Below are 18015 nucleotides of genomic sequence, written 5' to 3'. Positions count from 1 at the left end.
TTGTGCGGGTGGCACATAAAAGACACCATTTCGAGCGTGGCCGTTTTCGTGCGGGTGACACGTAAAAGCACCCACTACACTCTCTGAGTGGTTGGCGTTAGGAAGGGCATCCAGCTGTAGAAACTCTGCCAAATCAGACTGGAGCCTGGTGTTGCCATCCGGTTTCACCAGTCCTCAGTCAAATCGTCCAACCCATGCCAGCATGGAAAGCGGACGTTAAACGATGATGATGATGATGATGATGATATATATATATATATAAATATATGTATATATATAAATATATGTATATATATATATAAATATATGTATATATATATATATATATATATAAATATATGTATATATATATACAGATATAAATATATGTATATATATAGATATAAATATATGTATATATATACAGATATAAATATATGTATATATAAATATATATATAAATATATATATATAAATATATATATATATATATATATATATATATGTATATATATATATATATAAATAAATATCGATATATATACATATAAATATCAATATATATATATAGATATATGTAAAAATATATATATATTGTTGTATTTGGGGATAGTCATATTGCCAGTTTAGCCAATAAAAACACACGCACTGTATATTTGGTGTTAATTTGCTTCAGGTTTATATTACATTACATTAATCCTATTTTGGCCAGAGTTCTTTCGTCACACTTCTGTGACCTCATCAGTGGTTCTTTGCTTTCTTCTTTCTTATGTGTGCCCCTCCTTGCTAACGATTAGCCATTCTGTATTCCTATTGTATGTGTCTAAGCATGCGTATCCCTCTATGTGTGTCTATGTTTTGTAAGTGCATGTGTGTGTATGGGGAGTGCCTGTATTATCTATATACTCTGTTAATACATGTTCGTTTATTTTTGTTTTTATTTATTTTATTTATTCCTGAATAGGAAACTGGAATGGAACACTAACACACACTCCCAACAAACCACAACATATGACAATAAATTCCCTATAAACTGATAACAATATGAACAAAATATAATACAATACATAGATAAACAAATGGAATTAAATACTACATATGTTAACAGAATTAAATTAAATAAAAAAAAAACAAAAAAAAGTAGGTATAAACACATGAACAAATAAATAAATAAAAACAAAAATAAACAAACATGTATTAACAAAGGATATATATAATACAGGGAAAGCCCCAGGCCCATCAAGAATCACTGCAGAGATGCTCAAAATATCTGGCGGTGTCAGCTATAGCTTAGTGACCTGTATAGTTAACCAGGAGATACACGAAAGAGTCATACCCAATGACTGGTGTAGCAGCACCATAGTCAACTGCTACAAAGTTGAAATTGACGCTTTAGATACAAATAATTACAGAGGTATCAAGTTGTTGGATCAGGTAATGAAAGTCATGGAGAGGGTCATAGCCCAACTAATTAGGGAAAGAGTCAGTTGAGATGAGATGCAGTTTGGGTTCATGCGAGGGAAAAGCACCACTGATGCTACATTTCTGGTAAGACAGCTGCAGGAGAAATACCTAGCCAAAGATAAAACTAGTACCTGGCGTTCGTTGACATGGAGAAAGCCTTTGACAGGGTCCTCCGATCCCTTATCTGGTGGTCAATGAAGAAACTAGGGATAGATGAATGGTTAGTGAGAAAACATTCGAGCGAGGTCGTAGCAAGTGCTACTGGACTGGCTCTTGTGGATGTAGCACGTAAAAAACAGCATTTGAGTGTGGCCGTTGCTAGTACCGCCTGACAGGCTCTTGTGCCGGTGGCACATAAAAACACCCACTACACCCTCGGAGTGGTTGGCGTTAGGAAGCGCATCCAACTGTAGAAACGCTGCCAGATCAGATTGGAGCCTGGTGCAGCCATCTGGTTCGCTAGTATCAGTCAAATTGTCCGCTTTCCATACTGGCATGGAAAGCAGATGTTAAACGATGATATATAATATAAATATATAAATATACACACACACACACACACATATATATATATACATATATATATATATATATATATATATACACATATATAAATATATATATACATATATAAATATATATATACACATAAATATATATATATATATATACATATAAATATATATATATATATATATATACATATAAATATATATATATATATATACATATAAATATATATATATACATATAAATATATATATATACATATAAATATATATATATATATATACATATAAATATATATATATACATATAAATATATATATATACATATAAATATATATATATATATATATATACATATAAATATATATATATATATATATACATATAAATATATATATATATAAATATATATATATATATATATATATATATATACTCATAAATATATAGGGATCAGCATGAGTTGCTTCACCAACATACTGAAAATTTAGAAATAGCAGTCAAAGAACTACTGATTCCAAACTACAAATTTTTTCTCTAACGGATGGCGATATTTATGGCACACACAGAACAAAAACAGAAGAGAAAAGCAAAAACAAACCTGCCTTTAGTTAATCATGTACGACATTTCACGGTTAAGAGTATAAAGCTACTCTTCTCCAATCCTCAGCATGATGTACGATAAATTTGAATGTGTCTATATACTCATGGGAATTTGACCATGCAACATCAAAAACACATGAGGAAGTATATATATATATATATATATATATATATATATATATATATATATATATATATATAAATATATTATACTGCAAGGCAAATATTGGCATGGGAAAGATGGCAAAAACTGCCGGTTTGCCCACCCAACACCCTGCCAAAACCACAAGGGCCTTAAGGAGCAAAACTTCCCTGTGGAAAGACAACAAATGTCTCCAAGGAAAAAATTTACAATAGAAGTGCGCTCTTCAGAGATTATGCACAACACAGCAGCTGAGCAAGAGTCTTTTTTATACATGGCGCAAAAGATTGTGCAGCAGCTGACCTGGCTACACCAAGCCCAAACAAGGAATCTTGCCCACCTCTGCGCCCACTACAGTCAACAGACATGGGATGCCCTCCCCTAACACCTGCACAGTCGTCACGCCAATATTTTTTATTAAATATTGGGGGCCTGTTGCATTATAATAAAAGCAAAATTTCTTTCCTGAGAGACCTTGCTGCATGCAATCAAGCCCTATGCTTAACACTCGTGGAAACTCACCTCAGCCCTGATATAGAGGATGCAGAAGAACACGTACCAAAATATGCCATACTGCAAATAGACAGAAGGGAAAGGAGCCATGGTGGAGCTGCTGTATACATCCGTGACAACCTCACACCCCAGATCTTACTGTCATACTCAAATTCGTTATGTGACACTCTAATTGTATACATAAGACAACATAATATAGTCATATGTAATACATATTGCCCACCGAATGCTCCAAACCACATAGGCAAGTTTGAAGATTGCCTCACAAGAATTAAAGAAATTCTCATGAAACTGGAACATCACGTGACCATATTTCTTATGGGTGATTTCAACTTCCCCAACATCAAATGGCTCGAAGTTCTCATACTCTCAGGATTGACTCACCGCAAGCAAGCACAGGTGGAGGCCCTGCTCAACCTCACCAATGCCCTATTCTTGGAGCAAGCTGTTCTCAGACCAACTAGAGCGAATAACATTCTGGATTTCTGCTTCACAAATAACATGGACATCATTCATGATGTGAAAGTGACGTCAACATTAGTCTCGGATCACAACATAATAGAGTTGTCTATGTTTGGGCCGAAAGTAACCAGAGACATACAGCCTAGAGGAAGCACCCTAAATCTCTCCAATCTGAACTTCCACAAAGCAGAATGGAAATCGATCCAGAAAGAGATCCTCAGAGAGGACTGGCCAAAATGTCTCTCCACACCAGACACTGGCTTGAAACTAGAATGTTTCATGTCTATTGTGCAAGCCATATGCCAGAAATATGACCCAGAGCACAAAGCCAAAACAAATAGGGACAAGATTCCAAGGGAGAGGAAGATCCTCATGAGACGATGGACGAAGGTTGCAAATTAACTCAACCAGCATCCCAAAAGTAGCAAAAGGTCCCGCCTAAAAACAATACTGATGGAGATTTCAAAAAAGGCTGCTACAATCCGATGTGAGGGAGAGAGCAGACAAAGAAGCCTGGGTTATAAAAAACATTAAGTCAAATCCAAAGGCCTTATTTCATTACACAAAAGAAACCGCCTCAGTATGCTGCAAGATAGGACCCCTCTTCGAAAATGATGGCTCTCTCACAGACAGCCCAACTTGAATCAGTGAGGTACTGAATGACCAGTTCAAGTGTCTTCACCACCCCGTTGGAACACAGACAAGTGAATGAACCAGTGGATTTCTTTGCCACTTCCCCTCTTACCAGCGAGGTAGTTACGATAGAATACATCCTCATCTCTGACAAGATGGTAGTTTACTGCAGATAATTACCCATGAGAAACTGAAATTATATCTGTAAACCAACAAATGCTCACCAATTCTATTGTGTCACTCATGCTTACAATGATTAAATATACCACCTGTAGTAGTATGTATATGAAGTGGACATAGTTGTTGAGAACAAAATGTCCTGGGGACAGTCCACTCTTAGTGAAGAGTCTGAAGTTCTGGTACTCTATTAACTTAATCATATCAAACATTTTTCTTTAAGGAAAAAATAAGAGAGTTTAAGCTCTATGTAAGAATTTCTATATATATATAAAAAAAAAAGAAGCATTTGATCAAAGTTTGAATCTCTGACATGTATAATTGCAGCTTTGTACATTAATCTTTGAGTTTACAAACTTTTAACAGCAAAAGAGAAAAATAATTTTTAGTTTATATGATAAAAATATTAGTTTATTTATTCTATGTTCAAACGTTTGCTTTCTCAAAAGCTTTTGTTTTCTGATTGCCAGTGGTAGGTTGTGTGGGTTGACAAACTCACACGTTTGCATACATTGTTGAAATATTAAATAGGATGTTTTCCATATCATTTTCACATATATTTCTATAACTAAGCTCTGAGAGCAAAACTGAAAAGATAGTTATAGGAAATCAGCTTTCCTATTGCATAAATGTTCTTAAAAGATCATATTTAAAGCTTCATTATAGTGAAATATTTCTATTTCATTAAGATAACTTAATTAATTAGTCATGTGAGATATGACCTACAACAACTAAGGATTTTCCCCATTCACAGCAAATTTTAATTAATTAAAACAAAACAAGCAATAAAAAGTTTATTTTATTGATTACAATTATTAGAAATGAAAATAATTACGATATCTGTAAATGTTTGATACTGGCAAATGTAAACACTGTGACATCACATGAATTTAAAGACTAAAATTCAGTTACAACAAAAAGTTAGAGGTATGGTATTTGTTAAAATATAAATGTATGAGAATATTCTTTTACTTCAGTCATTTGATTGTGGCCATGCTGTAGCACTGCCTTAAAGGTTTTTTAATTTATTTTTAGTCAAAGAAATCGACCCCAGGACTTATTCTTTGTAAGCCTAGTACTTACTCTAATGGTCTCTTTTGCCAAACTGCTAAATTATGAGGATGTAAATACACCAACATCGGTCATCAAGTGATGGTGGTGGTGGAGGCGGTGGCACATGCGCAGGGAACACAGACACAAAGACATACACACACACACACATATAAATATAAATACATACACACAGGGCTTCTTTCAGTTTCTGTCTACCAAATCCACTCACAAAGCTTTGGTCAGCCCAAGGATATAGTAGAAGACACTTGCCCAAGGTGCCACACATGTGGTTGGGAAGCAAACTTCTTACCACATAGCTATGCCTGCACCTATATATCAATTATACACGAGTTCTCTAAAACATATTTTCACATCTATTCTTGTACAGTATGTACATCCACTCAATGGTAAACATTACCATTTCTGTATGGTGGAAGACCTGAGCCAAGGTCCAACTATTGGATGCAGTTTTAAAGCCATACCCAGAATATTACCACTATTCTGGGTCAGCATAGACCTAGGAACAATACTGTCTAAGAGATTATTCCACACTCCTTAAAATCCTGGAAATTCCAAATTCTAGGGTTTTGAGGAGGGCGGAACCATCTGTTAGCCACTATTGTTCTTAAGTTTACTCTCAGCCAGTGTAGTAGCATCCGTCCGGGACCCAACTATGGGTTAATTAACATGTAAACCACCTGAACCAGGTTTACATTGAAATCATGAGATGCAATGGTAGATGTGAACTATTTTGGCAGATGAACATATTGAAACAATGGCACTACTTGACAACTGGTGCTGGTGTGTTTATGTCCCCATAACTTAGTGGTTTGGCAAAAGAGACCAATAGAATAAGTACCAGGCTTAAAAAAAAAAAAACGAACTGGGGCTGAGTCATTTGACTAAAAAAATTCCTCAAGGTAGTGCCCCAGCATGGCCACAGTCTAATGGCTGAAACAAGTGAAAGATAAAAGATACAGATCTTTTGATACCAACCCACCTGAGACTAACAAAGGTTGTATGAGGCAAACTCCTTGTTTTAAAATGATGCAAATTAAAACCTTTCATTAAAATTTCATGTTAATTTATGTTCCAAACACCATCTTAATAATGACAAAGTTATTTTAATGAATTCTTTCTTATTTTCTTCCAGAATTAAATGAAACAAAGACTGCATTGCAACAGGAACATGGTAACAAAAAGGGTTAAATTAAAACTTTACATTAGAATTTAATACAAAGCCCTTAATTATGTTATAAATACCAAATTAATAATAATGTGTTAATTACTTGATTAAACCTCCTCAAATTCTTCATTATTCTGAAGGTAATTAAAGCATACAGAATACTTCATATTTAACATTTTTGAATGAGAGATCAAAAGTATATGTTCAATTACATCCTACAATAGTCACTAAGCAAATGTAATTTAGAATGATAAAAAGATATTTGTGAGTTAAGACTATGAACCAGCTATGACTGCTGTTTGATGATGTTTTCCCTGATTTCATATCACATCTACCATTTCCTTATTTCTCACAGAATCAACTCTACATGATTATTTGACATGCTGCAAATAACAACTAAATTACACCAAAATCACATTGTACTGTCTCTAGAATATTAGACTCAGTGGATAATATAATCCAAGACACATTATTTGAATAAACTATGGAATGGTCATATGTCTGCTTTATCATTGATGACTTACAGCTAAAAAATACAATAACCTCTCTTATACAATCAAAGTGGGAGTCTCTGTATGATTGCTAAACCTGCTACAAATAGCAGCTAAATCAGTGGTTCTCACCCATTTTTTGCCTATGGGTTCCTTTTGATTCCTATTTTACATGACTAGACCCCCTATAGACATTTGGTGCTTAAAAGAAGTTACATTACATTTTTATAATTAATTATTATTAGGAGTTGTATAACAAAAATTGTTAAAATAGTTTGTGTATTATCAAAGTATAATAAATTTATTACAAAATCTTACATGAACCCCCAAGGGCCATGTGGACCCCGTTTGAGAACCACTGAGCTAAATCTACACCAAACTATGGCCTACGGCCTTAATAATGGATAATTTAAGACAACACATGAAACCTAAAATAGAAAACAATAGGATAGTAATAATGTAATACTTTTAACCATAAATCTGTCCAATTGGAATGCCTTGCATTTAAGTAACAACAACAAACATTAAACGGAACCAAAGACAACAATAGGAAACTATTCCAGAGTTCCATATAATTGACAGCAATCTTGTCATGATAAATTAGTCTTGGCAACAAAGCTACATTTATCAGTAAGGATGTTTTATTGAAGATGCTGGAATTGAGGGTTTGACATAACAGCTAAGATATAATATTCTAAACAATTCCATGATTGGTAGGGGTCCAGTCACGCACACACGCGTGCAAAAAAAAAAGAGCAGTAATCCTACCAGAAATACTAGTATACTCATGTGACTAAAAGTCTTTGGAAGGAAAAAGTTTGCAACAAAACTAGTCTATCTAATGAAACTTATTGATATAAGAAACTTAGCTAATGTTAAAATACTGTGATTCATTAATTGTTTATCACCTCAAAAATACAAGAACACACACATATTTATAATACTATGGTTTTGTTTACTTGATATGTGTGTGGGTGAGAGTGTAGGTGGGTGTATGAATGAATGTGTGTGTGTGTGCATTAGGCCATTCAAAGTTGCTGTTGGTGACATGTAATCCAGAACATGTTACATGGTTGAACTGTACAGCACCAAAGCTGACACCTCATCAAGCTAAACTAGTGAGCAGGATAGCTAAAAACATTAGATGGAAAGGATGGACATATGCAGCATAGAATAATCAACAACTATTTATCATTAGTTTGTGGAGATATAGAAATCCCTGAGACACTGAAAGACTGAGGTCTAAGGCTATTTTGAAATAACGAGACCTTCAAAATTTCAGCCATATTACTAAGTGGTTTGATGCACCACGTTCTGGTTATACATATTATTTGTATATATTGGTTTGTGTCTATAATTCACTTAAGCATATGGTTGGTATTATTAGACAAACAAAGAGATCTCACATGCGATGTGGACTGCAATGGTGAAGGAGATCAGCATCAATTAGATTAGGTTTTACATCTCTATTTTTCTTAGTTTGCTCTCTTTTGTGTCTGACACATGGCATGTTGTATATAATTTCCAGTTACATCCCTTTCTGCAAGCTGTTTATTCATTATACTGTTTACAACAAGGGTAAGTCCATCATATATTTGTTGGTGTATTGAAAGTATATGCTTTCTTTGAAATGATTTCAGTGAAGTGGTTGGTATTTGGAAGGACATCCAGCTGTAAAAATCATGCCAAATCTGACCTTACCTGTGCTGGTGCCATGTTAAAAGCACTGTCCATTTTGTGGGGTGGTTGGTGTTAGGATGGGCATGCAGCCATAAAAGACACAGAAGTCTTCTACCTGGCCAGCTCCTATCAAATCATGTAACCCATGCCAGCATGGAAGGCAGACAATAAATGATGATGATTTCTATTCAAGGCACAAGGCCAACTATTTTGAGGGGAGGATTTAGTTAACAGCATCAATCCTAGTATTTGACTGCTACTTTATTTTTTTGATTTGATTTTGGAAGAACAAAAGGCACAGAATGTGAAAAACTGGCACAAATATCACATAGCATTTTTACCATTGTTCTAACAATTTTTCCACCTTACTACCTTAGTGATTTTAAATAATAAAAATTCTACATCAATAACAGTTTGATGTCTATATATGGCGACAGGATGGGCATTTAGCCACAGAAAATCAGCCTCAACAAATTCTGTCTTCACCATGTGAGCACAGAAAAAGTGGATTTTAAAATGACCAATGATAATGGGGATGATATATGTGTGTGTGCATGCATGCACTAGTGTATATGTGTTTAACTGGTGTAATATGGGATCAATACCAAAAGCTCCTATAACTAGACACAAACTCAAGCATAATATTTTGGACACACATCTATAGTCCATCTAAGAAAATCTCTAAGGATTATCAAAATAAAGGCTTTAGTGGATTATGTTGCAACAAAGCAACAAAGAAAAGGAAAGGAAAAAAAAACAGTAAGCAAGAAGACTATATCATAAAGAAGTGTATACATACATATTTAGACACATGTATGTTACAAGAAAATTTTTAATAAATTTCAAAACAGCTAAAAAAAAAAAAAATTTAATTGAATTTTTGATTGAAATTTTCCATCAGAGGAATTTGAAATGATTCAAAGGAAAAAGACAAAAACACACTGATTAACAAAAGGAATACTGAAATGGGAAATTGGTTACTTGATATATTTAGACTGCAAATAGCATTCTAAAACTAGAAAATATAGCTATATTTTGGTAGATTCTATTTAATAGTATTTTCTAGAAAAATACTAGTGTGTATACATATGTGTATGTTTGTGTGTGATTGAGTGTAATGCACAACATGCAACTCTGTAAATCAGAAATCAGAAGTACCAAAATTTATCTATTGCATCCCATTAGACAGTTCTCTTCTTGTACTTGGACATTACACATTTGGGACCAGCTGGTGGAATATACATCTCTTTTGGTTAGAGCTTATCAGTATGGTTTGATGGCATGGTGGCCTATGAACTCCTGGTTTTTAGAATATTTATCTGGACTGATAGTTCTGTTGCTAGGTTTTTAAAAAATGAAATTGTTTTCATGGTAACACTTAACAATTAACTCTGATCTTCTGTTGATGTTTGTTGCTAGGTCGAGGATAAAGTATTTTTCAGCATTATACTACAGAAATTTGTACATTGTGGATATGGACTTGCTGCTGAAATGTGAACCAATATTATCAATATTGATCTTTCAAATATCAAAGGCAGTTTTAAAATGTTAAATTATTTTTTTATTCATGTTTCCAGGTGGGTGTATAGTTTGAATGTTCATTCTTGACGCTGCCTTCACACATTATCAAACCATGTATATCACGTAAAAGATACAAACAACAATGACATTGTTAACAACAACTGGTTCACACCTCAGCAATAAATTCACACCTGTTCAAATTTCTGCAGCCTCTGACATAAGGAAAATAAATTCAGCCTGACCAAAATAACAGACATATTGAAAGCAAAATCAGATCTAATTTATTAAGTGTTGACATGAAACACAAGTTCATTTACTTAAACCTCAACGGCGCTATCAAACCAGACTAAACAATCATAGATGTCAGAAAATCCATGCTCATAAACACTGATCAAATGTGGTAAACATTCCACCAGCCGGCCAGCCCTTATATGATGAATGCTCAAGGACAAAGATACAAAACTCTGAGTAGTAGAATGCTATAACCAAGAACATTACAGATTAAATACTTAATATAGCTAACATAATTACTTATTAATTTGTTTGTAAAATTACTCTTTACTAAATCACATTTACATAGGCATTAACATATATCTGTCTTCAGATATGTAAATACTATAAATAAATATTATGTATATGCATACATGTGTGAAGTGTGATGTGTGTGTGTGGTGAGAAGAGATTAAGTAATGTCAATAGGGAAAAATAGAAGTTGGGACTCTTAAAAATTTATATTATGGAAAAGATTTTAAGAATGCATTCTTTTTATAACTCAGAGGAATTACTAATTCTTTAATGAATCTATATTAGAACCTTTTCCAAACTGAAAAGTGATGAAAAAAAAAAAAAAAAAAAAACAACAAAAAGTTCCCCAGCTTATGACATTTTGATGTATGTATTAGAACAAAAATTGATGTGAAGCAGTGGAAAAAATTGCTTTTGTGGAAAGAGCCAATGAAATGTTTTGATAATCATGCTTTCTTTAAGAACAGTTAAAAAATAGGCAATGGTAATATAGGTTTGATACATAGGCCATATGATCTTATATTTAAATCAAATGAAGAACGAGATGTTATGATGTTCATGCATTTCTCATAATAAAGCATTAGAAAACATGCAGCATTAATCATTAATATCAAATGTTTCCTGTGGTAGGTATGGAACCTGGAAGGAGTTTTGATGAATGACATGATTTTCTCAAAAAAGCATTAGCTACATGCAGTGTGGAAATAAACAAGAAAAAGACATTCCCTGAGAATACTAGCTGAAGAAGGTGGATAGCAAGTAGTGAACCTACTGAAGTAGATTTTACTTTGTTGTAGATAATTCATAGTAATATCAAGAAACAAAATGGAAAAAACAAATACTTTTCTATCAACATATTCTATATATAATAATTAAGACTCCTCTCCCACCAACCAAAGATATTTAAGCCTTTAGCATTTACATTATTCTGTCAAAAGTAATGCTAATTTATTCATACTGCTTTGAATTAATCATGCATTATCTTGTACCTTTGTAATCTTAATGAGGTAGCTGTTAATTTTTAGAATGACATTATAGGGCTGGTGTGAGAGGCCAGACCTGGCTACTTTGTACATAAAATAGGTAGAATATTTTGGCCAGATATGGCTGGTTTAAATGCAAAAGTGTTAAAGATTTAAGAATTTTTTTTATTTGATATCTTTCAGCAATTCTATCGGACAAAATTCAAATTGTAGAAATTTTCTTGTATCTCTGTGGTAATATAGTCATTTCCTTATAACACCATATCCTGTGTTGTAGTTAATATGGGATCAAACCAGGAACCAAATGATTACAAAATGAACTTCATAAGCACACAACCATTGTTATTAATAATAGTAAAGGTCAATACTAACATACTTGATGTGGTGCATTAAAAGTACATGATAATAATCATTATCATAATGGATATTCTCATCATGAAGGGTATAATTTCAATTAAATAAAATTTCTAGGCTCACTACATGAAGTATACAAGTACCTACATTGCTATTAAGTTTTCATGCAGCAGATAACCCTGAGCATTCCCCTACACCAACCATTCTAATAAAAAAAAAATAACAACAATAATAATAATAATAATACAGTTATACTGATAAAGGGTTCTAAACATGTAATGGGAAGTATAATTGGTTGGCCTGAATCCTAATATGTTTCATATTTATCTGAAATATGTAAAAGGGAAAAACTCAAGCCCGATAGGGTTCCAACACAGAAGACTGTGGAATCAAAGACATTTTCTCTTGTATATACAAGAGAAATTTGGATTTGAAACTGCAAATGTTTGCTTTGAATTATTCAGAACCTTGCTCTTTGTAATGGTAACATTTAAAAATGGAATGCAAAATGATAACTGCCTTTTCAGTTGAGTTTTATCACACAGAAGGGTAATGTGTCTTGACAATGGCCATAATTAAATGTTTTATATATATATATCTTATTAAAAATGCCATGATGTTGTTAATGATTTAAACTCATTCAATTTAATTACAAAATTTATGTAGCTAATTACAGTGACATAAGCACTAGTTTGAGAAGACATTATCCGACAGTAATGAACTCCCTGAAACTTGTTAAGGCATCTATCTTAATCATTTTAACTGTTCAGTGAATCAAGTTCTGATTTTCAACTTATTAACAACAAATTTAAAACAATTATGCTAATGATATTAACATCAGTAATTGAAGCTATGTCTGGTTGCCTGATTGAGCAGTATTAATCAGTATACGACATAGGTATGGTAGGAGTAAAGAGAAGGAACAAATAAACAGTCAATGGTAAATCTGGGAGTAAAAAACATTTTTAGCATGTCAGGATCAGCTGAATTATAATACTTGGCTTTATAATGATAAATTCTATTACACCTGAGCTATTCATACTATTTTTGTAGACTTTATTTGTAAACTTACTGATACAAGTGCTATCAGTTGAAAGTTCCATATATCAAATACTAGCAGGTTTATAGGGGTCATCAGGAGAGAATGTGCACCATCTGAGGGCCTTCCTCTCAACAGTTATTATTGCACACTAAGATGAGATCCTATTTGCTGGATCAACTGGCTATTAGGCTTCACTCAGTATTCTTCTAGCCATTGCTCATCCTCTCTTTTTAACCATATCCAGTGGCTGAAGGCACCAGAGAATAGTAGAAAGTGTGTTTAATGAAATAGTTATAAAAGACTTCAACAATTTTCTCCTTTTTCCTCTCTAACTTTTTTTTATTTTCAGTTGTTAAATTATTTAATCTCAAGTATATTTAACAATCTCATAATCCTTTCTACTACAGGAATAAGCCCTGAAATTTTGAGGGAGGAGGCTAGACGGTTACATCGATCCCAGTGCTCAACTGGTACTTATTTAATCTATCCTGAAAGAATGAAAGGCAACGTTGACTTTGGCAGGATTTGAACTCAGAAAATAAAGACGGACAAAATGCTGCTAAACATTTTGTCTGGCATGCTAATAATTCTGCCAGCTTGCTGCCTTGCTTTAAGAATTTCCTAATACCATCCAAAGTGCAAAGTAAGAATTTAGATATAGAAAGAAGTATCTAAAAGTGCCTTCCTAACTATTTGAGTGATTAAAATAATAAAGTATATTATCGAATATAAAATATTCACCCCCACCCAGCATGTGTGCCTACAATTTGGTCCGTTTTTGTTTGTTTTACCATGCTGGTATGGGTTAGACAAATATCTCACTGAGGCATCGTTCTGAAGTTGGATGCTCTTTCTGTCACTAACCCATACCTGCTTGCTTTTCAAGTAAGAGATATCATATTTCACATGTCTTTGAAGGTATAAAGTGAATGGACAATTTGTTGACAGGGAAAGTGATAACACTGCTTGTTGCTTGCAACTTTTGTACAGCACAAATGCAAACAAACACACACATGTTTATGTGTGTGTGTGTCTGTTTGTATGTATATTTATGCGTGTGTGGATGCACATATACATCAAATGATGGGCTTTTTTCAGTTTCCATCAACCAAATTCTTTCATAAGTTGTTTTGGGGCTACAACAGAAAACACTTGCCCAGAGAACTGTGCAGTGGGACTGAACTGGAAATCATGTGGTTGGGAAATGAACTTCTTAACGATACAGCCAAGCCACAAGTGCCCATCTTTATATATTTAGAATGAGATATAACTGTAAACCCTGAACAAATAATGGTAATAATAATAGTTATAATCAGAATAATAATTCTTTCTACAATAGGCACAAGGCCTGAAATTTTGTGGAAAAGGAACTAGTTGATTTCACTGACCCCAAAAGAATGAAAGGCAAAGTCAACTTTGGCAGAGTTTGAACACAGAATGTCAAGATGAACAAAATACTGTTAAGTATTTTGTCCGGTGTGCTAACAGTTCTGCCAGCTTACCACCTTAATAATAATAATAATAATAATAATAATAATAATAATAATAATCATCCTTTCTACTACAGGTACAAGGCCTGAAAATTTTGGGTGTGAGGTGCTAGTTGATTACTTTGACCCCAGTACTTGACTTGTATTTATCATATCAATCCCCAAAAGGATAAAGGACAAAGTTGACCTCGGTAGAATTTGAACTCAGAACATAAAGACAGACAAAAAGGCATTAAGAATTTTGTCCAGTGTGCCAAAAATTCTGCCAGCTGGTTGCAATAATAATAGTAATAATGATAATAATAATAATAACAATAATAATAATAAAAATGATAATGAAACTAAAAGGTGTTTATTGTGCCGGTAACTAATAGTGCCCTTGGTATAGTGAGCAAAGGAAGAAAATGGTATATAATGTGCCAATAATTGTTGGTGCTCTAGGTACAATGCACAAAGTAAAAATGTGTACAATGAGTCAATAAATAATGGTGGAGCAAAGAAGTTGAAAAGTGGTCAGAAAAGACAGACAAAAAAAAAAAAGGAAAATAGAGCAAATCCAGAATACAGTATTATTTGGAAGTGCAAGGAGTCTCTGTGAAAGCCCTAGTTAATGGGAAGTAGACCAACTACATTAATGATCTCTCCAGCAACAAACAGAGTAAGTCAAATATAACAATAATAATGATGATGATGGCACAAGGCCAGCAATATTGGAAAAGGGGTAAGTCGATAACATTGACTGCAGTGGTCAACTGGTACTTATTTTATAGTCCCTGAAGGGATGAAAGGCAAAGATTATCTCAGTGGAATTTGAACCCAGAATGTAGAGAGGGATGAGAATTTCGTCCAGTGTATTAATGATCTGCTAGCTCACTACCTTAATAATAATTACTATACTGAGAGAGAGACCCCCTTCGGTCATGACTGACCATGGGATTGCACCTTGAAAGTTACCCTCTGAGGCACAAGTCCGGGCAAGGTTGTTTTTATGGAAGACCAGCAGTCGCCCATGCATACCAGACTCCCCTCTCCATGCCTCCAGTGTTATCCAAGGGAAAGGCAAAGGCCGATACAGCTTGGCACCAGTGACGTCAGAACTAATTTCTACAGCTGAGTGGACTGGAGCAATGTGAAATAAATTGTCTTGCTCAAGAACACAACATGCAGCCCGGTCCAGGATTCGAACTCACAACCTCACGATCGTAAGCTCGACGCTCTAACCACTGAGCCATGCGCCTTCACAAATATTTATAATAATTACAATAATTATAATAATAAAGATGATGTTTCAAATTTTAGCACAAGGCCAGCAATTTTATGGGATTATAGTGACCCCAGTACCTGACCTGTACTTTATTCTATCAATCCTGAAAGGATTAAAAACAAAATCGACCACAGCAGTATTTCAACTCAGACTGTAAAGTCAGAAGAAATGCTGCTTAGCATTTTGTCTGACACAATAATGATTCTGCCAGCTTGCTGCCTTAATGATGATGATGATAATCCTTTCTACTGAAGGCACAAGGCATGAAATTTTGGGGAGATGATTAGTTGATTACATTGACTCCAGTGTTTCACTGGTATTTAATTTATCAACCCTGAAAGGATGAAATGCAAAGTTGACATTTGAGGAATTTGAACTCAATGTGCAGTCAGACGAAATGCCACTAAGCTTTTTACCTAGCGTATTAATGATTCTGCCAGCTCGCTGCCTGGATAATGATAATAATAATAAGAATGGTTTGTGATTTAAGCACAAAACCAACAAAGTTTTTAGGGTGGTGGGTTAGTCAATATCATCTTGACTGGTATATATCATATTTGACTGGTACTTTATTTTATTGAACCCGAAAAGATGAAAGGCAAAGTTGACTTGAGTGAGTTTTGAAACTAGAACATAAAGAGCTAAAAGAAATACTGCAAAGCATTTTATTTGGTGCTCTGACAATTCTGACAATTTACTGCCCAGATAATATCAATAATGATGTTAATGATAATAACAATTGTTTCTAATGTAAGCACAAGGCTTAAATTTGTCGGGAATAAATTGGTTGATTACACCAACCCAATACTAGATTGGTACTTTACTTTATCAACCTCAAAAGGATGAATGGCAAAGTTATTCTTGGTAGAAGTTGAACTCAGAACTAAAAATCTGGTAAAAAACACAAGGAATCTTGTCTGAAACTTTAACCATTCCACTAGTACTTTAGTGTAAAGGATACAAATTCTGGAATGGGTTTAACTGATCACATTAAATTCAAGTACTTGAATGATATTTTACTGACCTTAGGATAATGACATTGACTAAAATTTTATTGACTTTGGGGTAATGACAGTGACTAATCATAAACTACCCTTGGTAACAATGTAGCAAATGCTTCATGAAACAGAATAGAATAAAAGCACTTCTGTTTTTTCCTTTGCAAAGTGAAAAAAAGCAGAGTCGTTTTTATTGCTTAAGGTATGAAGTAAATGGAGAGGAATTAGATAAAATTGGGAAGATGTGATATTCATAGTATTTTAATGGGCACTAATTAATGAAAATGAAGTAGTAACAATTAGGAATTGATGTCAAAAACTCTTGAACTTCTGAATAAGCAGCTGCTGCATAAAACAATGTCTTATAATAATTAGCTTTTGAGTTAATTATTATAAGAAATGAAATTGCTTCCCTCTCTGCTGTAACCCCACTTAGCCAAAAGGGATTTTAGTTAAGTGAGCTGTATGATACTCTCACTCGTATTGGGTGCTACCCCACGCCCACAAAAGCTGTCAGTATGCTCTGTAAAATGGTTGGTATTAAGAAGGGTATCTAGCCATAGAAACAACACGAAAGCAAACCCTGGAGTACAAGTCCTTGACTCTCTTGGATGCTATGAAACCATCCAATCCATGGAAGCATGGAAGATGGAAATTAAAATATTGACGATGATGATGATGATGATGAGCAAGTAAGTGATTTAAAAGTAATCACTTATGTTGCTGGTATTTATATTATCAGTTCAGAAGAATGAAAAAGTAAACTTAAGAGTAACTAGTTTAGAATATTGAAGTCGCTACAACTATTACCTGTCACATTGAGATTGTGTTGTAAGATGTTGTTAAAACCTAGATTCTTTTATTTGTTTCAGTCATTTGCTGGAGCACCACTTTTAGCCAAACAAATCGACCCCAGGACTTATTCTTTGTAAGTCTAGTACTTAT

General features: G+C 33.8%; 1 protein-coding gene across 19 annotated transcripts in view; it reads right to left on the bottom strand.

The window, feature by feature from the left end:
* LOC106867691 (tumor protein p53-inducible protein 11) overlaps positions 1-18015 on the bottom strand; it is a 546722-nt gene that overhangs the window by 36188 nt on the left and 492519 nt on the right. The gene's annotated exons all lie outside the window — the stretch shown is intronic.

This window comes from Octopus bimaculoides, chromosome 7 (assembly GCF_046866305.1).
Source record: "Octopus bimaculoides isolate indiv1 chromosome 7, ASM4686630v1, whole genome shotgun sequence".
In the NCBI taxonomy this organism is placed as follows: Eukaryota; Metazoa; Mollusca; class Cephalopoda; order Octopoda; family Octopodidae; genus Octopus; species Octopus bimaculoides.
The sequence above is the reverse complement of the archived record's forward strand: the minus strand, read 5'-3'. Positions and strand labels throughout refer to the sequence as shown.